Source organism: Galeopterus variegatus, unplaced genomic scaffold, assembly GCF_000696425.1.
Source record: "Galeopterus variegatus unplaced genomic scaffold, G_variegatus-3.0.2 Scaffold3428, whole genome shotgun sequence".
In the NCBI taxonomy this organism is placed as follows: Eukaryota; Metazoa; Chordata; class Mammalia; order Dermoptera; family Cynocephalidae; genus Galeopterus; species Galeopterus variegatus.
Genome location: NW_007729539.1, coordinates 184,957 through 194,108, shown reverse-complemented (window position 1 = coordinate 194,108; position 9,152 = coordinate 184,957). Strand labels below are relative to the sequence as shown.

Genomic DNA, 9,152 nt, shown 5'->3' with positions numbered 1-9,152 from the left:
AAACTATACAAACACGTGGAAATTAAACAACATACTCCTGAATGACATATGGGTTCAAAAATAAATAATACAGGAAATCAAAAAAATTTCTTGAATCTGATTAAAATAAGAAACATCATATCAAAACCTGTGGAATACTGCAAAAGCAGTACTAAGAGGTAAGTTTATTGCAATAAAGACAAATAAATTCAAATAAACAACTTCAAAGAGCTCAAAAAACAAAAACAATCCAATCCCAAAATTAGTGCACAGAAATCAATAATTAAGATAGAGCAGAACTAAATGAAATTGAAACTTAAAAAAGGATACAAAATATCAATGAAGCACAAAGTTATTTTTTTGAGAAAATAAATAAAATAGACAAACCATTAGCTAGGCTAAAAAAAAAAAAAAAAAAAAAAAAAAAAAAAAAAAAAAAAAAAAAAAAAAAAAGGGGGGGGGGGGGGAGAAGGCCCAAATAACAAAAAGCAGAAATGTAAATGGAGATATTTCAACTGATGCCACAGAAATACAAAAAAATATTAGAGACTATTTTAAACAACTATGCTCCAACCATTTGAAAACTTGGAGGAAATGGATAAATTTCTGGACACAAAAACTACCAAGACCAATCCAAGAAGAAATAGAAAACCTGAACAGACCAATAACAAGCATTGAGATTGAAGCAGTAATTAGCACTCTCCCCCCAAATGAAAAGCCCAAGACCAGATTCTACCAAACATTTAAGAGGAATGAATACCAATTCTCTTCACACTATTCCAAAAAATTGAAACAAAGATGAAAAGACCATTCTCCCCTAATTCTATGAGGCCTGCATCACCCTGATACCAAAACCAGACAAAGATACACCAAAAAAAGAAAACTATAGGCCAATATCTTTGGTGAACATAGACTCAAAATCCTCAATTAAATATTAGAAAATAGAATACAGCGCCACATAAAAAAAATTATAGACCACAATCAAGTGGGATTCATCCAATAGATGCATGGATGGTAAAAATACCCAAGTCAATAAATGTGACACACTGCATCTACAAAATCAAGGACAAAATCCATACAATTCTCTCAGATGGTAAAAATACCCAAGTCAATAAATGTGACACACTGCATCTACAAAATCAAGGACAAAATCCATACAATTCTCTCAATAGATGCAGAAAAAGCATTTGGCAAAATTTCACATCACTTCATGATAAAGACTCTCAACAAATTAGGTATAGAAGGAAAATATCTCAATACAATAAAAGCTTTATATGATAAGCCCCCTGCCAATATCATACTGAATGTGAAGAAGAATGGGGACAAGACAAGAGTGCCCACTCTCACCACTCCTTTTTAAAATAGTAGTAGAAGTACTAGCCAGAAAACCAGGAAAGAAATAGAAATAAAAGGCATCCAGATTGTAAAAAATGAAGTCAAATTGTTCTTGTTTGCAGATGACATGATGCTATATATAGAAAACCTGAGAGACTCTACTTAAAAAGCTCTTAGAGTTGATAAATAATTTCAGTAAAGTTGTAGAATAGAAAATCAACATGCAAAAATCAATATGTTTTTATACTCCAATAACAAACTAGCAGAAAAAGAAATCAAGAATGCTAGCCCATTTACAATAGTCATAAAAAAGTAAAATAAAATAAAATACTTAGGAATAAATTTAACCAAGGAGGTGAAAGAACTCTACAACAAGAACTACAAGTCACTGTTGAAAGAAATTAAAGAGGACACAAAATGATGGAAAGACAGTCCATGCTCTTGGATTGGAAAAATTAACATTGTGAAAATGCTCATGCTACCCAAAGCAATCTACAGATTCAATGCAATCCCCATTAAAATACCAATGACATTCTTCACAGGAATAGAAAAAATAATCCTAACATTTGTGTAGAATAACAAGAGACTCTGAATAGCCAAAGCAATCCTGAGCAAAAAATTAAATAAATAAAAATGAAGCCAGAGGCATAATACTACCTGAGTTCAAATTATACTACAAAGCTGTAGTAGTCAAAACAGCATGGTACTGGCCAAAAAACGGACACTCAGTCCTATGAAACAAAATAGAGAACCTAGAAATTAACACAGACTTACAGCCAACTAATTTTTGACAAAGGCTCTGAAAAAAATACACAGGGGAAAAGACTGCCTGTTCAATAAATGGTGCTGGGAAAACTGGACATACCACATGGAAGAATGAAATTAATGTACCTCTTGCCATGTACCAAAATCAACTCAAAATGGATTAAACATTTAAATATAAGACCTGAAACTATAAAATTCCTAAAAGAAAACATTGGGGAAGTAGGACTGGGCAAAGACTTTATGAATATGACCCCAAAAGTACAGACAACAAAAGGAAAAATAAACAAATGTGTTTACATCAAACTAAAAAGCTTCTGCACAACAAAACAAACAATTCACAGAGGGAAAAGTCAACCAACAGAGTAGGAGAAAATATTTGCAAACTATGCTTGTGACAAAGAGTTAATATCCATAATATACAAGGAACCAAAACAACTTAGTTAAAAAACAAATAACCTGATTAAAAAATGAGCAAAGGAGGTGAATAGGCATTTTTTAAAGGAAGATATACAAATGGCCAACAGACACATGAAAAAATGCACAACATCACTCAGCATCAGGGAAATGCAAATCAAAAGTACATTGAGATATTATTTCACACCAGTTAGACTGGCCATTATCAAAAACACAGAGACTAGCAAATGCTGGAGAAGATGCAGAGAAAAGGGAGCACTCCTACACTGTTAATTGTAAATTAAAATTAAATTAAATTAAATTGACTGTAAATTGGTACAGCCATTGTGGAAAACAATATGGAGGCTCCTCAACTACAGGTAGAACTGCCATAAGATCCAGCAATTCCATTGCTGGGTATACACTCAAATAATGGAAATCATCATGTTGAAGGCATACCTGCACTCTCATGTTTACTACGCTCTATTTACAATAGCTAAGAGTTGCCACCAACCTTAATGCCCATTGTTGGATGACTGGATAAGAAAAATGTGGTATATTTACACAATGGAAAACTACTTTGCCATAAAAATGAATGAAATACTGCCATTCACAGCAACACGGATGAACTTAGAGAAAACCATGTTAAGTGAAATAAGCCAGGCACAGAAAGAGAAATACTGCATGTCCTCACTCATAAGTGGGGGCTAAAAAAATAAACAAATAAAAAAAGAAAGATCCAACAATCCCAATGATACATTGAACTTCCAAAAGGAGAGAACAGAACTGAGGTTGACAGTAATAGGAAAGGTGGAGGGAGCAAGGGATAAGTAGGTAATTAGTAAAGGGCCACAAAAAATGATTATATCATGTAATATTGAATATGCTAATTATCCTGATTCGAGTATCACATATTGTGCACAGGCATTGATATTCAACTCTGTACCCCAGACGTATGTATAGTCAACTATGTTTCAATAAAAATAAATAAATAAATAAAGTAAAATAAAAAGCTTACTTTTTTAAAGGTTACTGTTAATAAAATAAAAAGATAAGTTAGAGACATGGAGAAAATATTCACAATGCACATATCTTTCAAAGTACTTCTATGCAGAACATATATATATATATATATATATATATATATTTTTTTTTTTTTTGTCTTTTTCGTGACGGGTAAGGGGATCGCAACCCTTGGCTTGGTGTCAGCCGCACCGCGCTCAGCCAGTGAGTGCACCGGCCATCCCTATATAGGATCCGAGCCCGCAGCAATGCAAGTTTCATCACTTACATTAACTACTATTAGACTGCCTAATGAAAGTCAATCAAACCTTTGATGGAATTACAGGTCTTTATTTACTATCTAGAGCAGTACATGACTGGTTACTTAATGTCTGGCAGGTCTGGTCAGAAAACAAAGAGAAGACTGCAGAGATGTCTTTTACAGTTACAGATGAACTTGTCTATATTGACTTGATTTTGTCAGAAAACAAAGAAGAGCCTGTCAAGTTAGCTGTTGTTCACAGAGATAGTCAAGTTCATCTCTTTGAAGACGTATAAATGAATACTGCAAGAAGCCTTTGACTTCAAACTGCACAATTCAGATAGCAATGTCTGTGAAAGGCAAGAAATCAACACCAAAACCCATCCCTATTCTAGTAGCTGGTTTTTGCTCAGATAGAATACCAGTGGTGCTCATATACAGCAACTGGTTGCACCCTACCATCAAGCAAGTGGCTTTAAACTCCAAAGAAACTCATATGTGTTTAGTAAGAGATGTTTCAAACTGCTGGGCCCCAAAAGTAGAAATGGCTATAACAAAGGTGAGAATACCAGTAATGAATTCTGAAGCAAATGTTCTTGTGTCTGGAATTCCTGGTCATCGTGCAGCTATCAAGCTTACTCCTCCCCAAACTGAGGGAGTAGAGAGCAAGAGAAAATTAGAAGGAAGCGAGGTTAGCATTGAAGAATGCCTGGAAACAATGAATAGAGATTAAAAAAAAAAGGAAAGGATGATCTACAGATGAATAGCTTTCTAGTTCTTCTCACACAGGGTTTAGAAAGTAGTGATTTTAAAATGCTAAATAAAGTACTTCAAACTAGAAATTTAAACCTAATAAAGAAGGCCATATTAAGGAAGCCCCTGCATGCTGTTGTTCTATTGTTTTAAAAGCTCACAAATAGGTTGCAAAGATATCCTAATAGTGCTGTTTTAATGGTTCCATGGCTAAAATGTGTGTTAACGGCCCATACCTATCTATAGTGCCTGACCTGGTAGCCCAACTGGAGACACTCTACCACTTAATGGAAAGCAGAGTCAAAACTTGCAGAAGTTCTCACATCTTCATGGAAAGCTTATCCTTCTAATCACACAAGTTACATGAGAGAAAACAAAGGGAATGACTTCCCCTGGACAGAAGGCAAAGTTGGTGTATGAAGAAGAATCTTCTGAAGAGGAGTCTGATGATGAAATAGCAGATTAGGATTCTGATGATAATTGGAAGGACGACAAAAAAGAGAAAGGAAATGAAAAAGAAGAGGATGTTGGTGAAAAGAATGAAGAGGAAGGTGAGGATACTGAAGGAAAAGATGAAGAAACTGGTGAGGACAGAAATGTAGCAAGTGAAAAAGAATTAAATGAAGATTCTGATTTAGATTCTGGAAATGAAAATGAAGAAAGAATGAGGACAGAAAAACAAGGCAGCCAAATCCTATAACCTCCAGCTCGCCTTGCCCAATGCTGACAAGTTCTCCCAGGGAAGGCTGTCTCTGTGCCAGGATGCTATAATAGACATCATAAAAACTCAGAGGACAGAAAAACAAGGCAGCCAAATCCTATAACCTCCAGCTCGCCTTGCCCAATGCTGACGAGTTCTCCCAGGGAAGGTTGTCTCTGTGCCAGGATGCTATAATAGACATCATAAAAACTCGATGTGGTGCAAATCAGACAGGAAATACCTAGAATCAGGTTTAGAAATCAGTTGTATAATTAATTGCCTGCATAAGAAAATTTATATCAGATTACTAGAATCATAGTAATATGGATGCTAACATAATGTATTGCATTTGGGCATGGAAATATTAGAAAATGATGTGTTATAAAACACACACACACACGCACGCACACACGTGCACAAACGGTAAAGTAGGAAAAGAATATGGGTGATATTTTCCAAATTTACAAACTGGAGAAGAAGAGGGAAAGAAAAGTAGTTATGAAGGGCTTCAAATACTCATAACCTTATTGTATTAAAAGTAAAGTGTCTAAAAAAATGATAGATTTCATTTAACAAGAACATGCTGTGGGGTTTCTAAAATTGGCCTGCCTCATTTTGTAGGGAGTAGAGGAAGAATATGGAAATATATGTTAAATGTTTAAAACATTTGTGGCGCAAAGGGAACCATCCATGAATTTTTATTATTAGCCTCAATTTACAGTATGTTGATGAAAAAATCAATTTATATGTGGATACTTTGACTAAAAAGAAAGAACTCACTGATAAAGTTGAAGCCAGAGGAATCAAGGTTTGAAAAAAGAAATGATCCTGTCATTTGAGAATACCACTCCCATTCAGAGGCAATGACTGTGAATGTTGAAAAACAAATGTCAAGATACTCAGAGAAAAGCAGGTGTAATCCTCTGGGCAAAGGCTTTACAAGGAACTAAGGCTCAAGAGAAATTTGTGTCATTCTAGGTGAAAAAGAATGAAAAGCATGTGATGAAATCAGAAGTGATCACTCTAAGAAAAGGTGGAGCTATAGCTAAAAAAAATCATTTCAGCAACAGAAAATGCTTTCCAGTGATCTCTGACTTCAAAAGGAAGGAATATAAAACAGCAAGAAAAAAAATACTAAAGCATCATAGGACTGTAAAACAAGGCAAGAAGAGTTAAATCCCAGAATGGACTGTTACAAAGCATACTAAATACAATATAAGGCTTTTAAAGCTGTGTTTAGTATAAAAGGAACAAGACTAAAATAGAACCAGAGCTTGATTTGCAGTGTTACACATCAAGCAGAGGGACAGGCCTTCAATTTTGCTCCTATTTGCTTTTGCAAGGAGAGTAATCTTTAATCTGAAAGTTCCCACTAACTGCAGAAGTTGTAAAGAACGTCTGAAGTCTCTAGAAAGAAAACAGAAGGAACCAGGACCCTGCAGATGGATGAATTCCTCAGTTTCCAAAAAGGTAAACATTAAAGATGCCCAAAATTATAGCACCTAACATAAACTACCCAAAATGTCTAGTCCAGATTACAAAACAGATGGTCTGTGAACATTCACAAAAGGAAGCACATAACATTTGGGCCCAGCATGATCTCAGTAAATGAAACATGACAAACTAAATTTATTTGCTTTTTTGATACAGCTACCAGACTGCTAGAGGAGAGAAATGCCCCAGAAATAATGCACTTGGATTTTAGAAAAGTATTTGACAAGTTTCTCAGCTGTCTTTGTGGACAAGCCAGAGCAATGTGGGCCAGCTGATAGTGTACCGGCTGGACATGAACCAGCTTCTGTGCCCACACCCAGGGTGCTGATTCATGGATTAGTGTCAGGCAGGTGGAAACTGTCTAGCATCATGTTCTGATTCTCTGCTCTTGGCTGTGTTTTATTCAACCTATTTATCAATATCTGAGCTCTTGCTGCAGCTGTTTGTAAGTCTATCAAGGCAGAAGAGAAATTCACTAGCAATTATTCAGTAGCCACTATATGTTTGTCACAGTTCATGCATTACTTAAATTTATCCTTACAACAGCCCTATAAGGTACAGAGCATTATCCCCATTTTATTGGGAAGAAGATTAGAACTCAGAAAGCCAAAATACTTCTCCCTTAGCTAGCGTGTATTCAAACAAGGAAATAGGTTTGCATAATTCCAAAGTTTATGGCCTTTCCACTGTATTAAGCTATCTCAAAATAAAGATCAACCGCAGAATGTAATTATCATAAAAATTATTGCTGACTTCTGCTACATTAATAGCCATTTAGTGACCAGATTAATGAAGGCAATTATTTTACCGTGCTCTGCAGTGATCTGGCTATACCTAGGGTTACGCATGCAGGTCTGTATTACATGTTGAGAGAGAGAGATGAATAAAATGCAGACTGTTGAGGGAAGACATTTAAAGTTACGGTAGTTGTCTTAGTCTGTTCTGTGTTGCTATAGCAGACTGCATAATTTATAAAGACAAGAAATTTATTTCTTAGAGTTCTGGAGGCTGGTGAGTCCAAGGTCAAGGGGCCCACATCTGCTGAAGACCTTCATGCTTTGTCATAACAGGGCAGAAGGAAAAGCAAGCACACAAGACAGAGAGAGAAAATTGGGCCAAACTCATCCTTTTTATCAGGAACACAATCCAATAAAAACTAACCCAGTCCCATGATAACTAACTCACTCCCACGATAACAGCATTAATTCACTCACGAGAGCAGAACCTTCATGACCTAATCACCTCTTAAAGGTCCCACCTATTAATATTGTTTCTTTTTCCTTATTTTAGTTTCAATTTTTTTATTGATTATGCATATTCACAGTAACCAAAGCTGACCATCATCATCTGTGCCCAAGATGTGTTGGCCAGATCAGTACTGGCAGCATGCCCATTACCACAAACTACGATTACTCCCCATGTCCCCCACCCAATTAACCCCCAACCTCTCTCCCCTTCTCCCTTTCCCCCACCCTACTCTGCAGCCCTAGTTATGCTCTATACCTCTGCAAGTCTAACACATGAATATGGTCTTTCTCTCTTAGCTCCCACTCATGAGTGAGGACATGCGGTATTTTTCCCTCTGTGCTTAGTTTATTTCGCTCAAAATAAGTCTCTTCAAGCTCATCCATGTTGTTGTGAATGACTGAATTTCATTCTTTTTTATGGCGGTAGTATTCCATGGTGTATGTATATCATATTTTCCTTATTCGGTTATCCATTGATGGACACTTAGGTTGGTTTCATATCTTGGCTATTGTAAATAGAGCTGCAATGAGCATGGGAGTGCAGGTATCCCTTTGACATGATGCATTCCTTTGGGTATATAATCAGTAATGGGACTGCTGGATCATGTAGTAGATCTATCTGTAGTTGTTCAAGAAACCTCCATACTGTTTTCCATAGTGGTTGTACTAATTTGCAGTCCCACCAACAGTGTAGGAGTGTTCCCTTCTCTCCACACCCTCACCGGCATTTGTTATTCTCCACTTCTTGATTATAGCCAGTCTAACTGGAGAGAGATGATATCTCAATATAATTTTAATTTGTATTTTCCTGATGATTAGTGATATTGAACATTTTTTTAAGTGCCTGTTAGCCATTTGTATGTCTTCCTTAGAAAAATGTCTATTCAGCTCCTTTGCCCATGATATCTCAATATAATTTTAATTTGTATTTTCCTGATGATTAGTGATATTGAACATTTTTTAAGTGCCTGTTAGCCATTTGTATGTCTTCCTTAGAAAAATGTCTATTCAGCTCCTTTGCCCATTTTTTTTTCATCATTTCTTAATACTGCTTTACATTTTATTTATTTTTATTTATTTTTGGCTAAAACATGGGCTATTTATTTACTTATTTTATCAATATATGGTGTAGTTGATTTTTGTGTCCCTTTACCAATTCCTCCCCCATTTTTTAATTGGATTTTTTTTTTTTTTTTACTGTGTAGTTGCTTGAGTTAATTGT

At 35.6% G+C, this 9,152-nt stretch overlaps 1 pseudogene; it reads left to right on the top strand.

The window, feature by feature from the left end:
* The first annotated feature begins 3,743 nt into the window (after positions 1-3,743).
* LOC103600722 lies at positions 3,744-5,189 on the top strand (annotated as a pseudogene).
* The last annotated feature ends 3,963 nt before the right edge of the window (positions 5,190-9,152 follow it).